At 33.5% G+C, this 16592-nt stretch overlaps 1 protein-coding gene across 22 annotated transcripts in view; it reads right to left on the bottom strand.

The window, feature by feature from the left end:
• CAMK2D (calcium/calmodulin dependent protein kinase II delta) overlaps nt 1-16592 on the bottom strand; it is a 323815-nt gene that overhangs the window by 289261 nt on the left and 17962 nt on the right. The gene's annotated exons all lie outside the window — the stretch shown is intronic.

Below are 16592 nucleotides of genomic sequence, written 5' to 3'. Positions count from 1 at the left end.
ACAACTGAATGAATATTAAGGGAATTACACTGAGTTTTTAAAATATTAATCTCAGGGTGCCTGGGTGGCCCAGTCAGTTAAGTGTCCAACTCTTAGTTTCAGCTCAGCTCATGATGTCATGAGTCATGGGATCAAGCCCCATTATGAGGCTTTGTCCTCAGCTGGGAGTCTGCTTGGGATTCACTCCCTCTGCCCCTACCCTCACTTAGCTTCTCTCTCTCTCACTCTCTCTCTAGTAAGTCAATATTCAAAAATGTTTTTTTAAAAAGCTAATTCAAAAGACTATATACTATATGATTCCATTTATATAATATTTCTCAAATAACAAAATTATAAAGTTGAAAAAAATTAGTGCTACCAGGGTTAGGCATGAGATATGGGAATTCTGCAGGGTGGGAGGAAGATCATAAAAGGACAATGGAAAATATCTTGCTATTCAGTACATTAACTGTGGTGGTGGATACAAGAACCTACACAAGTGATAAAATGACACAGAGCTAAGCATGTGTGTAAATTGTAAAACTGGTGGAATAAGATTGATTGTATCAGTGTTCATTTTGTGGTTGTGGAGTTATTCTAAAGTTTTGCTAGATGTTGCCACTGGGAGAAAATCAGTAAAGAGTACATGGGCTCTCTTAATATCACTTCTTACCATAGCATAAGAACCAATAATTATCTTGAAATAAAGTATAATTTTAAAAAATGTGAGTTTAAAAACTCAATTTTAGAGAGAAATTTCTATCTTTAAATGCTAATATTAGAAAAGTCTTAAAATCAACAATATATCCTTCTGCCTTAAGAAGCCAGAAAAAGTATAAGCACATTAATCCAAAAGTAAATAGAAAGAGCAAAAGTCTGGGGCACCTGGGTGGCTCAGTGGTTTGGGCTGACCCTGCCTTTGGCTCGGGTCATGATCTCAGGGTCCTGGGATCGAGCCCCGCATCGGGCTCTCTGCTCCACAGGAAGCCTGCTTCTCTCTCTCTCTCTCTCTCTCTCTCTGCCTGCCTCTCTGCCTACTTGTGATCTCTGTCTGTTAAATAAATAAATAAAATCTTTAAAAAAAAAAAGAAAGAGCAAAAGTCAATTCCAAAGTATTTGGAATAAAATTCTATTTTTATTTATATTTAAAATAAATCATCCTCTTGCTAATCATTTGTTTTCTTAAATAGGAGACAAAAAGCATTAAACAACATTTACATACATTCCTTCTTCCTTTCAGGCTTCCCTATCTCCATCTCTGACTTATATTCAGAGCTGATATCTACATTGAAAGCCCATTATGTTTATGTAATAGTAACAATTTATACCAATTAGCTGCACATTCCAAGTAACACCATTAAAGATGATGTGATATAACATCTCACATAATGAATATCTTAAAACTCATTATAAAGTAGGAATCAGAAGTAAAAAACAATTCATATTTTAGTGTTAAGGTAATAACAAATGCCATGACTTCATAAATTAGTTTCTAACACTGGATTCAGAAAAAAAAATATGGAATTTCTTTAAGTTAGCAATATTTTCAAATCCAGTGAAAGAAAAAAAAATACTTCAAGTTAAAATGGATAACTAAGGTTTCATCTATCTATCCATCTATCCACCTATCAATTAAACAGAGTGAATGAGATGTAGGACTCAAAATTAATGTTTGAGAAAAGTAGAATGTTTACAAAAAGTCTGAAACTGAAGTCCACAACAGCATTCTAAAGCAAAAGCACACGAGATTACACAGGTTGAACACCTGTACCCAGAACCCTTGGATCTAGATAAAGATAAAGAGATAGAAGTTTATGGACAGATTACCCTACTGCAAGCAATGTGGTTGGCACCTAACAAAGATTTTCTGCTGTAATCATCATAGTAACCCCATGAGTTACATATTCTGTTACTCCTCCAGTGTTTCGTATTGAAAGATGAATACTCTGAATCACTATTTTATTACTACTGGCAAACTCAAATCCCAAAAGCTGTTATTTTCATTAGTTCTGTTGTATTTATAAGGCAAACACATTTTCCCTAGACTTAGAAAAGGTAACCACTCTCATAGTTACTTTAAGAGATTTTCTGTCTCCACATTCTACATGCAATATTTTATGAGAATACTAGTCACCACAGACCAGCTTATTAGGTAAATTAATTAAAATATGACAGATGATATACTTTCATCAGTATAAAAATACATTTGTAGTCAAAAGACTACATATTTTTTGGAAAACAGTGTTTCTTAAGAACCATATATAATGGTGAAGTTTTAACTACTCCTCATAAGGTAATGAAGCACACATACCTCACCCGCTTTCACAGGATAACCACTCAACACCAAAAGTATATTTTTTGAGAATTGGTGTTTTAACAAACTTAAAAGAGAAAATATCCTGTGTTTGCTAAGTGAGCATATATTCTGGACTATAAAATAAATGTAAAGAAAATACCATATATGTTGATCAGAAGACTCAATATTAATAGGCCCATTCTTGCAATATTGGTCTATAGATTCAAGGACATTCAAAAAAAAAAAATCCTAGCAGTTTTTTATGAGAAATTGACAAGCCATTTCTAAAAATTATATAAAAATATAAGAACTAGAATAACTAGTTTGAAAAAAATAAACATATGCTACCTGATTAAACTATAATAAACAAGATACTGTCATACTGGCACTAACGACAAATGAATCAAAAAAGTGTTCAGAAACTGACCCACATATATATGGTCAATCAACTTGACAAAGGCACCAAAGCAATTCAAAGGGAAAAGAAAGTCTTTTCAATAAAAGTGTTGGGACAAGATAAACATGGGGGGAAAAAAAAGTGAATCTTGCCCTTTACCTAATACCACATACAAAAATAAATTCTAAATGGATCAAAGACTGAGCTCTAAAACTAAAATATATCTTCCAGAAGAAAACACATGAGAAAATCTATGTGGGGCTATGAAGAAGGCAAAGATTTCTTAGGACACAGAAAACAGTAACTATGAAAGACAAAACTGATAAATTGGACTTCCATAAATATTATACATTTCTGCTCATCAAAAGACACTGATAGGGAAATGAATAAGCAAATACAGTTTTGGAGAAAAGTATGTGTGTGTGTGTTCTGACAAAAATAAATGTACCTGGATCATATCAAGAAACCTTAAAAATCTATAAGAAAAATGCAAATAGGAGCGCCTGGGTGTCTCAGTGAGTTGAAGCCTCTGCCTTCGGCTCAGGTCATGATCACACCAGGGTCCTGGGATTGAGCACTGCATTAGGCTCTCTGCTTCCTCCTCCCTCTCTCTGCCTGCCTGTCTGCCTACTTGAGATCTGTCAAATAAATTTAAAAAAGAAAAGAAAGAAAAATGCAAATAATCCAAGAATTTTTAAAAGGCAAAGATCCTAAAAAGAAAATACTAACGGACAACATATTAACACATTAAAAAGCACCCAACATCATAAGTCTCTAGGGAAATGCACATTAAACTCACAGTAAGATACCATGTTGTATCCCCACTAGCACAGCTAAAATAAAAACACTGACAATACCAAATGTCGGTTATATGTCCAGCAACTGAAATTTCCATACACTGCTGCTGGCAAAGTATAATGGTACAAGCACTCCAGGAACTGTCTGGCAATTTCTTAAGAAGGTAAATACATAGCTTACCTTCTAATCCAGAAACTGTACTCCTAAGTATTTACTTAATAGAAATGAAAACATAATCTTGCACACAAATGCTTATAGCAGTTTTATTCATAAAACCGCAAAGAACTGGAAACAATTTAAGTGTCAGGTAAACAGGTAAATGGATTGATACATTATGCTATATTCATATAATGGAATATTACTCTTTGGGGATAAGAAAGAATAAGAAATAAACAACAGAATAGATGAGTCTCCCAAAATATCATGTTAAGTGAAGAAGCCAGACACAAGAGAATAAATTGTTTGTTTTCATTTATATAAAATCTAAGAAGAGACATAACCAACATATGGTAATGGAAGCTAGAAAGTACTTATCTGTAGGGTGGGAAGATGCCTGGGGAGAACTGACTGGAAGGAACTTTCTGCAGTTATAGAAATGTTCTATATTTCATTTGGAAAGGTGGTTACATAGGTGGTTACAATTGCCAAAATCTATACAGTTATACACTTAAGATATGAACATTTTATTATGTGTAAATTGTTTCTCAATAAGAGATATGTTTGTTGTTGTTTTATAAGCATTTTAGCTGTGGTATCACAAAGAACTAGGTTCACATTCTGACTGCACCACTTTTTGTGTGTGTGACCTTGGAAGATTCCTTAACTTCTCAATCCCTTGATTTCTTTATTTTCAAATTGTAGAGGATGCCAGTGTCTCCATCACAGGATTATTGTGAAGATTAAATGAGAAAATGGATATGTAGTGTGCAAAATAAGAGTGAGTTCAAAAAACCTTCACTATTATTATTTCCTTATTAGTCAAAGCTTTATAAAGAACATGCCTAATTTAATCATAAGTAAGTGCATATGCAATCTCCCCCTAAAACTAATTTCTTACCACAGTAGTTTACAACAAAAAGCTTCTTATGGCATTGTTCTGATAAAAAAGCAGTGATTATTGTAAAACTGCTTTCCAGTGGACAATGGAAAAACACAGGAATGAATTTTCAGCCATAATAAATGTAGATTATGGGGAGGAACCCCACAAAATTCAAACATACATCCAAATCAGCATCATAACCACCACTGACTATTTTCAGCAGTCTCCTAACTAAACTACTCTTATAGCTTCTGCTTTTGTACTTTCCCTCAATCTGTTATCCTAGGAAAGCCAGGGTTGATTATTTTATAAACATACTTTAGATCATGTTGTGTGCCTGCTTAAATTATTTCAATGGCGAAGCAATGTTCTCAAGATAAAAACCACATTTCTTACCATGGCTCACAAGACCCTGCATGACCCAACTTCTTACCTGTCCAGTTTTGATCAGCCCCTCCATCCTAACTGCATTTGAACTACATCTGCCCTATCTATTGTTACAGCATGTCAAATCTGTCCTATATTTGCACTTGTTATCTCTTCAGCCTCTCTCCTCTTCCCTTAAGCCTCAATTCAAAGGTTTTATCCTCAGAAACCTTTCCTGGATATCCTATTTAAAGCTGGTCTTCCAGAATCAGTTTCTATAACACATCACCTTGACAGCTCTTATCAACTCCTGCATACACCTTACATATATGTTTGCTCCACCTCCCATCACTACACTGTAAGCTTCATGAAGACAGAAACTCACTCAGCATCCTAAAAGATGGTATGTGCCTAATACAGATCTGTTATATTAATTATATAATTATGTTAATTAATGAACCCACAATGGTGATTATAACTTGTTCTTAACTTCTTGGTTAGTATTAATACTAATTCATTTCATTTCAGCAACATACTGTCAACTTTTTTTTTCTAAGCTCTTCATTATATGGTTCTATTCACTTATTATTCTCATGACTTCTGCTTGTTTTGTTCTTATTCTCATGACTTTTGTTTTGTCTTATACTTCTTCTAAGTGACATGATAAATTAAAATTATGAGGATAGTAATGAAACAAAGCCCCCCTTATCAGGTGAAAGAATTTCATACATATGGAAATAAAGTTCTTCCTATTTCTTAGAGATGTTTTACTAAGTACTCATGAATAATATTAGTCATATATACTATATATTATAGTCATATTAGTCATATATACTATATTTTAGTCATACATAATATTGGTCATATATACTATATTTTATTTGCTATAAAGACCTTTTCTACCAAACTACAAACAATATTGCAAAAGAACATTTATCTTGAATATAACATTAACAGAATCAATCCTACAGTGAAGGCCCCTTTTCCATTATATGACATTTTCTTACTCCAATTCATGAAATTCTGGGCTTTTTTTTTTTTTAAGATTTTATTTATTTATTTGACAGAGATCACAAGTAGGCAGAGAGGCAGGCAGAGAGAGAAGAGGAAGCAGGCTCCCTGCTGAGCAGAGATCCCGATGTGGGGTTCGATCCCAGGACCCTGGATCATGACCTGAGCCAAAGGCAGAGGCTTTAAACCACTGAGCCACCCAGATGCCCCCAAATTCTGGAATTTAATGTAATTCCTTCACCTGGCTATAGAAGGATTTAAAGTGTTGCTTTTAAAATCAGTTTTTTCATACCAACTTTCTTCTACTTACTCCCTAGAGTTCAATTCACTGTCTTAACCCTCCTTCTGTAGAGTTGTGTATGTAACTGAGCTTCTTTTATCCTTGTTAATTCTTATAACCCTTGTATTATGTGTGCCATGCATCTAAGGTATCACATTTTACATCTTCTTTTGTCAACTTACATGACAGTTATAAGACTTAACACTGAATAGAAGCACCACAAACAGGAAGTCACTTATTTAGCAGTTACTGTATTACCAAATATTTCAAATCACTGACTTTAAAAAGGCAACACATATAACCCTTAAATGTTATTTAAGTCATCAATTTCAATACATTCGTAAACTGATTTTCCTCATAAGTACTAGGAAAAAGCCAAATCAATTGCCTAGCATTTCAACCTTTCTGGTAAATCTGCCTCCTTGCTAAAAAACATAGAAAAGCAAAGACATGCCATAAAATTAAAACATAGGTAATAAGCACAAAATAGAACTGATGGTTGAGACCCATATTTGAAGACAGAGAAATCCATGACTACAGGCCATTCATTGAACTTCTTTGTGTATCAACATTCCCAGGTCTTAAAGGGGGGACTCATCAAAACTTTATAAAGATATTCTCAAGGCTTTATAAAGAAATTAAAATATTAAAATTATAATTATAAAAATGATTTCAAAAAGTTTAAGAGTACTATGAAAATAATGATTGTGCTATTACTAAAAGTAAAAAATTAGTAGTGTAATAAATGAACCCATTTTCATAACCACTTTGTAATACTATCTCTATTCATCAAGCCTCTTATTCCCTGTTGAAAAGTCACTTCAAATTAAAACTAATCTAAGAAAGGGTCATTGCTCTTTGTCCCACCCACTCACAAATTCCATTCCCCTTTATGAAGACCATAACTCTAATGAGAAGTACTATGATTACAAGTCACTGGACACCTGAGTTCTGCTCTAGTCTTAACTCAAATAACACTCTCTTCATGAGGCCAGATGGGTCATTTCATTTCCTTAGGCCCAATTTTCTCACCTTTAAAATTAGGCAACTGGACTCCAGCAGTAGTGCCTAGACTCTTGGGGTACTGGTACCTTCTTTCAATGTCTAAGCACTTGACTGCCACATGACAGTGATGGGGTTTTTAGTATTAGTGGTCAAGCTTTTACAAATTCAATAAAACTTTTCAGTGAATTTGCCTTTATTAAAAATGGCATTAATTCATAATAGTATTAGTTACATGGTAGTTCACATGCTTTCACATATGTTAATCAGTGTACATGAATACAAAGACCTGGGCCCAAGGTTTGGGAACTTTTAAACTGGAGCTTTCCAAATTCCCCCATCCTGCTCTGTGCCTACTTATTGCAAGACATGATCCTACACAAGTGGAGAGCATAAGCTAAAAGACAAAATATCAATATTCACAGTAGAAATATCAGCAACACCCGAAGAGTAGGTTAATAAGTCAAAGCAAACACTAGTTTTTCTAAAGCTTCCATTTAATAAATCCCATTTAAAAGACTTGAAATTTTTCATTCTATAGTAACTTTTCTTCAGTGCTCTCCAAGGTGTGACTTTTCACACGTTTAAAAAAAAAAAAAAAAAAAGCTAAATTTGAGTTTTCACTAGCTACTGAGTGACATGAATAATTCATGTCACTTATTGATTTACAACTTACGGAATATCTCATCAATCTAGTGCACCATATCAAAAAAAAATATGTGGTAGGAAGTCATTCTCTACAAGAAGTGCTACACAATACAAATGAAGACATAGGAGTGGCTATCCCGTAACTTCCAAATAATTTCAAATTAATATAGGATAAAAATTAAGTATGTAATGAATATAAAGTAAAAGAGGTCACGTAGGACAAATTGATTAAGAAGTTTCCCACTAAGAAATCTGAGTTCAGTTTGAGAAGGAGGTGAGAGCGACTAGTGGAAAAGAGGGACAAAAGCAGTTTGGGTCATGAGAGCTATATGTGCAAATAGGCAGAGACTGAAATGTGCTAATGACTGCTTGCGGTGTCCAGCAAACTAGAATCCAGAAAAGTACCATTTTGTGATGCTTCTGAGCAATTAAAAAAAAAATTCTTTGTGACTCTCTCATGCATCTGAATAGCAGTTGCTTTGTATATATGGAAGGAGTTTTGGTCCTCAACATCTTTTCTCCTATGTAAGCATTTTATCTTTAGTCAATTTTAAAATGTTGAGGCATGAAATGAAAAGATCAAAGACTAATTAAATGCTGGTCTGATTTTAAAAACTGTTCTCAGCAAGTACAAATCCTTTTATAATTGCTTAACTGAACATCTGTTTTTTCCTACTTTTTTTCAGACACATTTAAGTGAATTAAAAATCCCCTAAGAGAAGAAAAGTCAAGTGAACAAGCACAATCAAAAATTCAAATAAAATACTAATAATATTATCAAAAACAATTTGCTACTCTATTGAAAGTTTGGCCATCATTCTAAAAGCATAGCAATGGAAAAAAAAAAAAGAGTTGTTAAACATGTTTTTACATATAGGTAACAAGGCCTTTTCATTTTTAAATGTAGAAATATAGGCTCTGCTCAAGCATGTAACTTTCAAAGTATGAAATTATATAAATATTACTTTCTTCATGAGTAAATTGTGATGCACTCATCTAATTATAATGAGCCTCTTTATAAGGTGATTACTTGACATCTGCCTTTTAAAATACATACATTAAGTAACTTTGTTCATGACTCAACCACTGGTAAACCAAAGAGTAGGCCAAATATGTACAAATAAGAATAAGTTCCCATTCTGGCTTAAACAGAACTGAGAAGAAAAATGTTTATTAAGGAAAGAAAAACCTTCAATTTTCAAATATCAAAAAGATTCTCACCTGACTTCTATAATAGAACAAAAGAACAAGAATTTTGTTTGAAATTCGGATGTTTAACAGTTTTTTTTAATAAGGGTAATTTAATGTGTTTTAGCTTTCATTCAAGGGTATAAAATAAAATCTTTTTGCACACAAAATCCCTAAAAAACACAAGAAGTTCAAGAGTAATATAAAAAGCCTTATTCTTGACGTTGATTATTGACATTAGTTCAGTTGTTTAAACTTTTTTTTTTAGTTCTTCATAAAATACAACATTACATGGGCACAGAGAACCTTGTGGTGATTTTCACTGAATCTACTTCAGAGTTGGTAACTGGAAGAAAAGCTCACAGAACCACTTACTGAATCATCAGCAACAAATTTACAAAATAATATTCTACTATATTCTAAGAGCAGAGTATTTGGTATTTTTCATTCTTGTAGTAATCTCCTGGATTTAGTCTTTTCAAAATAATTTTTCCAAATGGATGGCATAAGTGCAAATCACTTAACGAATATGCAAATCAAATAGTTCAAATTGTTCAGTATTATCTATTGACAATAAGAAAGTAGGAGGTTTCACCATTAATACCAAAGCAGCTTTAGCATTTGAAGAACTAGCTGACAGCCTAGAAAAACTGGTTATTAAAAATGACAAGGCTTTCATAATCAACAAGATATAGCGATTTGAAAAGCTGATGGAAAAACACATTTTACTGTGAACACGTATTTCTCTAAATACAATACATTCACTCGTATTAATACCAAGGGAAAACAAGACTAAAACACAAAGACTAAATCTTTTTAAATGCTTCAGGATGTTTTTAAAACCAATTTTACTCCTAACAGCTTTAGGAAGATGGTGGGGGGGGGGGGTGGAGAAAAAAAGCAATTTAAGTGAGTCAGGATTTTTAAATTATTTTATATGGTAAACTTCTAGGTTATGATGTAAAATCACCAAACTAATAAAGTGGATTCTGAAAATTATTCAAGAAACATAAGAACTAAACACACACATATACAAAACAACACAATTTGCCTAACAGAGAAACTGCAACATCAAGAGCATACAGGAGCCTTGTCAGCACAACAGATAGGAAATAGTATATGTGAAATTCTGCCTTTAAAAAACTTCTATAGTATGCAACTGTTTCTATATTTTATAGAGATAAATAAAATGTATATGGTCTTTCATAATTTGCAGAGTGTTTTCATATCAAATCATTTCATTTTCCCAATAACCCTAAGAGATACATAAGACAAAGGTTATTTCTATTCTAATAATGAAGATATGAAGCTCAGAAAGATTAAAACAAAACTATAGTAACTTAATAAATAGCATTTTTCTAGGAAACAATAAGGTGTCTGAGAAATTTTTACACTTAACCTAAAACAATTAGAAAGAAAGGAAAAACAAAAAAGAAGACTGGCTAGCACTCTCACCATTGCAAATGGCAACAAAAAATGAGTTCCCATAACTTCCTACAAAAGAAAATAGCCAGTATTTTGAATATCAGAAATAATAAAAATTAAAAATATCCTCTTATGTTCTTCTTTGTTAGATCATCAGAAAGACTTAAAGAAGCTCTACCAACTTTATATAACTCCTAAGCAAGGACATACAGATGAAGATTATTTAAAAGGAAGTTATCTCCTCATCTACAACCCATACTCAATTAGAAGTCTACCAGATTCATTATCAGAATAAAAGACCTCCACCTACTAACAGCCCTATAAGAGTATATTTGGGGTCTGCCATCTTTGAACAATAAAGCCATCACTTTTTGGCAGTGGAACTATGATCAGATCACTTGCTCAAATAAATCCTTAAAAAAACCCCACAAAAACAAATTTTAAGCAAAACACAGCTTTCTTTCCCACTCACGACCGTAATTTTACTTTGAAATATTCATATACAACCAGATCTTCCAAGTCATCTAACTTATTCTGAAGGTTTTTAGATGCTGTTCCTTAATGCTAATGTATTCTAAATATAGCTTTATTCTATCCAGTGTTAGATGTTAAGTGCACAATGAAACATACTAAACCATAAATTCTTCATTTAGATTATTCCCAGAAACCAAAACAACATGCCATACTTCAATATGTTCTAGCATGTAAAAGATACTGATTGGGGCACCGGGGTAGTGCAGCCAGTTAGGTGTCGGACTCTTGGTTTCAGCTCAGGTCATGATCTCAGGATCATAAGACCAAGCCCTGAGGCAGAAGGGCTCCACACTCAGGGCAGAGTCTGCTTAAGGTTCTCACTCCCTCTCCCTCTGCTCCTCCAGCTCGTGCTCGCTCTGCCTTTCTCAAATAAAGAAATAAATCTTTAAAAAATAAAAGATACTGATTTAGAAAAGTAATTCACTGCAAAAGTTAATCAGCTCAATTTAATTAAACTTTGTTTCAGTTTTGTTGTACTGCTTTAAAACAAAAGAAACGAAGGAAGAAGCAGGTAACGTAAAGGCACATACTCCCTCCCTTTCAATGGCATATACTCCCTAAATAAGTACCTGCAAAAGTTTAGTAAATGTTTGCAGATACCTTATAAGTCTAGGGCACAGACAATACTCCATATCACTTCAATTAGATACTCAACAAACCAGTATTTCTTCAATAACAGTACAGGACATTTTAAATTCGAAAACATAAATACTATGGTCTTTCATTCATATTATCATTAAGATGATAAAACTAGTTAAATGAAAGTAATTATGAACGCCAGAGCAAAGGCAAAAGAAAAAAATATATACTGCAAAGCTAAGTGTTAGAAAAGGAAGAAATATCTCTCTGGCTCCTCTTGACTTATTAAATCATATTACTACACTAAAAAGTCAAAATACAAATCAGAGTTTAGAACTAGCAAACTGCATCAGAATATTAAATATGTATAGTATAAAGAATTCCATTTTTCTTTTCAGATAAATAAATATGCATCATGACTTTTATTGTAATATCTCTATTCATGTAGTAGACTATTCAACATAAGCAACTTACAAAATGAGAAAACTATCTTGGGGTAAAACAACCACACACATTCCTGTGTATAATCAAAAAATCAAAATTATAAGGTATATAATATATATTCCTTCCTCCTTTCCCTCCTTTATTCCACCCAATTAGAATTCAATTTAATGATCATAAACAACTTTTTAGATAGCACTCTTAAAAATCCCTACTGTTCATGACTGCCAAAAGGTAGAAGCAAATGAATGGATATACAAAATGTGGTATATCGATAAACATTATTCAGCCTTAAAAAGGAAGAAAATTCTGACACATGCTACAACATGAATGAACCATGAGGATATTACACTAGGTGAAACAAGCCAGTCACAAAAGGACAAATAATGCAGGAGTCCCACTCATATGAGGTCCCTAGAGTAGTCAAAAGCAGAGGCAGAAGGAAGGAAGAATGGCAGTTTCCACGGGCAAGAGAGAGGAGAGAATTGAGAGCTATTATTGTTTAATGCGTTTGGAGTTTTCTGTATGAAGATAAACAGATTCTAGAGGTGGATACTCGTGATTGTTACACAACAGTGTGAATGTACTTAACACCACTGAATTATATACCTAAAAATGATTAAAATTGTAGATTTCAAGACAATGTTCCTTGCAGGTTCCCTCATTATTTCTCACAAATCCAAATTAGGCTTTCAAATAACAAAACATTAAACATATTGCTTAAGGTCATCTCGCTGATGTTAGAAATTAAAGTTTACAACTCTGTATGAGAGAAATGGTAAATTACAGTTTTTATATATTGCACTTACAAAGGATGAGCAGAGAATTGATTTATTTCTTTGAAAATCACTTTGTGAGAAGGAAAAACTAAGGTAGATGAAACAAATTAAATGCCTATTTATGAAATCACTGTACTTTGTTTTCTGATAACTCTCCCCAAATTAGCCATGATTATTATACAAGATGGTCTGTACATGTTCTCTTCCAATCCATCCTCCATAAATAATGGTTTCATGAGGCTGTTTAAATATACCCGTATAAAAAGCCACAAGGAAGAAAGAATGTGTGGGAAAGTTAGCCAGTCTCATATTTCCAGCTCACTTGCCAACCTGATTTTTTAAAATGAAAATAGGATATTGCATAATGAATGAACACACAAAATATTTAAATGTGTTGTCGTCCTACTTGGATTCTAGCAAAAATTAGTACTTTTCATAATTTCTACATATCCTTCTTAGGAATCGTGTGTGTGTGTGTGTGTGTGTGTGTGTATTCAAAAAGACTACATAATAGATGTCTCTATTATGCTTCCATTCGTATACACATGGTCTGAATGAAAAATATGATACTAAAAAACAGGATGAAAAAACATGACCAGATATTCACTATTTCAAATACTAAGGCAAACTTTTCCAGTACAGATTTCTCCATGTCACCAAAAATTTCTTGAGAAAAAGTCAACTGTGAGAGACATCAATCTCTCTAGCTATTGATCTAGCTATCAATCTAACCTAGTCTTTAAAATTAATTACAGCATTTTATGAAAGATGTAATGTGGGGAACAATACTTATTAACACACTTGAAATATACATCAAATTATTACTATATACAATATAGAACACACCCAAAAATGTCCTGCCATCATTGCAAAGCAGGGGTTTAATATTAGGAAAAATAAATACTAATGTAGATTAGAATATCCCTTCTAAAAAGCAACTTCCTTAGTTTTGGGGGGTCTTTTTTCCCACTCCTAAAACATTTACAGCATTTAAAAGTACAGTACATGGAAATACTCCGTAGATGGGTTAATCTTGTATTGTCAGGCAGGTCAAGAAAACACAATGCTGCAGAAGAAAACAAATTTGTCATCCAAATTTTATGGGAAAGAAAGGCAGGGTGCTGCATTCTTAGGCCTTCACTGAATCCTGAATTCACTTTTCAACGTAGAAGATGGAAATGAAACTTCTCACTGATTATCAGCTAATCTGGGGTTTTAAGTGAAAGACAATTTCAGCCTGCTTATCTCAGCCTCATGGCTCTTGTTGCCTCCAACACTCCCCAAAACAGTTGCCACCTCAAAAGCAAAAATCCTAGCAAATTTTACACCAATGTCAACAGACTACGAGTATACACTACAGCCTGGAAAGTAATGTGCAGAAACAGGCACCTCTCTGACAAAGGAGGAGCAGAAAGCATAGGACTAGGATAAGAATTTAACCACACTTTCCACTCAATGAACAGAAAAATACCCATCTGCATCAATACTCTAACAAAAACCCAGGATACAAATAATGATCCCCACACCAAATTCTTTCTAGTAACAGCGAACATGAGCAAAGAGATCCCAAGGAATAGACAGATGGGATTGATGATTCTTTGACATGAAACAGATGTTCCTTTCAACTGTGGGCACAGCTATTTTAAAATAATGGTTAAATAAAGACCTTCTTATTTGGTGTGATATCTCTATTCCTACACATGAAGGGAAAACGGTCATAATTCACTTTTTTACACTGAAATTCTATTTCCATTTTTATCTCACATCAAAATATCTAAATTACAATACTTTGTTACCTATTTGTTACATACACATGTGTCAAAATGCAAATTAATCAGGTTAATAATCATTAATTCTTACACTATAACTATAGGGTACTATCTACGTTGAACTCTTCACTTTGCATTTCTTCAATGTGTGTGTGTGTGTGTGTGTGTGTGTGTTTACATGTGTATAGCATTTCCTCCACTCCTGGGTATATAAGAGAAATAAAAGCATAGGTCTATATAAAAGCCTTGGGACACAAATGCTCATAGCAGCATTATTCATAGTGGCTGAAAAGTGGAAACAAACCAAATGTTCATCAGCTAATAGAGAGACAAACAAAATGTGCTATGTCCCTAAGATGGAACATTATTCAATAATAAAATGTGCTACAACATGAATGAACCTTGAAAACATTAGGCTAAATAAAAGAAGTCAATCACAGATGACTATATAATGTACGATTCTACTTAATATGAAATGCCCAGAGAAAAACAAATCTATAGAGAAAGAAAATATTAGTGGTTGCCTGCAGTTGAGGGAGAAGAAGAGAACCAAGAATGGGGAATGCTAAAGAGTAAGAGGTTTCTTTTGGGGGTTGATGAGTCACATTTAATATCAAAACCTTAACTCCTGATTTCTCATCACAATCTAAATCGACTCCACTATTCTCCATCTCAGTTAACAGCATCACCATTACAGCTGAGTCAGCTATAAGTCCAGTAGTCATACCCCTTCATTTTCCTTCATATCTCACAATCTTTCCAGGAGCAAGTCCTATATTTTCTCCTTCCAAAAAATATCTTCTTCCTTATCATCACATCTCCCATAGACTGCAAGACTCTCCTGGTCTTGTTCTCATTCACACACCCTTACAATTTATCTTCCACCTGGCAGCCAGAGAGATTTTTTACGCCAAAAGCTGGTCACATCACTTCCCTGCTCACATCCTCAAAATGGCTTATGACTGCTTTTAAAATAAGTTCCAAATTCCCTAACATTGGCCAAAGGGCTCTACTCAATCTGTCCTCTGCCTTCCTCCCAAGATCACTGTGTGCTTCTTTCCTCCTTGCTAATTATACTCCAGCTATGATTACTTTCTTTCTATCCTTGTGCAAGCTCATTGTCATCTTGTTCCTTTGGCCTGGAATTTTCCTCCCTCATATTTTCTCATGGTTTGCTGCTTCTCATCATTAATGCCTCAGCTCAAATGTTACATCCTCAGAGAGGCCTACCTAAAGCTACCTCACTTTAGGTCACTAACTTGTAGCCGATTTTTATTTACTTCATATCCAGATGATTCTTCCAGCCTCTCCTATACCAAATTTGCTCACCTCTGTATCTCCCAAAATCAAGAACTATGTCTACACTAGCAGCTGCTAAGTATTTGATCATGAGTGAATTAATGTGAATAAATGAATTAGAGATGACAAATATAATGAGGGTAAGATAAGACACAAGATAGTATGGGAACCAGAGAAACAAAGTCCAGAGCTAAAAAAACTATCAGCATAAAAAACATAAAATTTCCAATTACTACACAAAAGCTAAAAACTGATAAAGTCGTAGAGATGCTTTCTTTTTAGAACTTAAAAGATTTGAACCCAAGATAATTTTCTATATGAGAAATTGGGTGGTAGAGGGTCAGAAAAGTAGGAATAATTATGTATTAAACATCAATAGTTAATAGCAAAAGGAACCCATGAGAAAATGAGTAAGGGACCAGAAAAATATTTTATGCAATAAAAAAAGAAAAAATGACCCACATTCTGATCACATCTACCTTGATAAAAATTGTTGGGTTCATTGTTTTTCTCAGGGAGCAAAGAAGCTTTGTTTTTTTCATGAACTTAGAAAAACCAAATGAAAAATGACAGACTTTAAAGGAAATTATTAAGAATACCAATGCTTTGGGGAAAATTTGTCAAACTATGGTTATCATCATAGTTGATGAACCAAAGATACGGAGATAGGAAAGTATGCAAGGCACACAAGAAATAAAATATTCGCAGTGATAAACCTTATAAACTTTGGTAATAAAACATCTAAAATGAACTAGCTTATGT

This window comes from Mustela putorius, unplaced genomic scaffold (assembly GCF_011764305.1).
Source record: "Mustela putorius furo isolate JIRA1106 unplaced genomic scaffold, ASM1176430v1.1 tig00000868_pilon_pilon_pilon, whole genome shotgun sequence".
NCBI lineage: Eukaryota > Metazoa > Chordata > Mammalia > Carnivora > Mustelidae > Mustela > Mustela putorius.
Note: the sequence above shows the minus strand (reverse complement) of the source record. Positions and strands in the feature narration are given on the sequence as shown.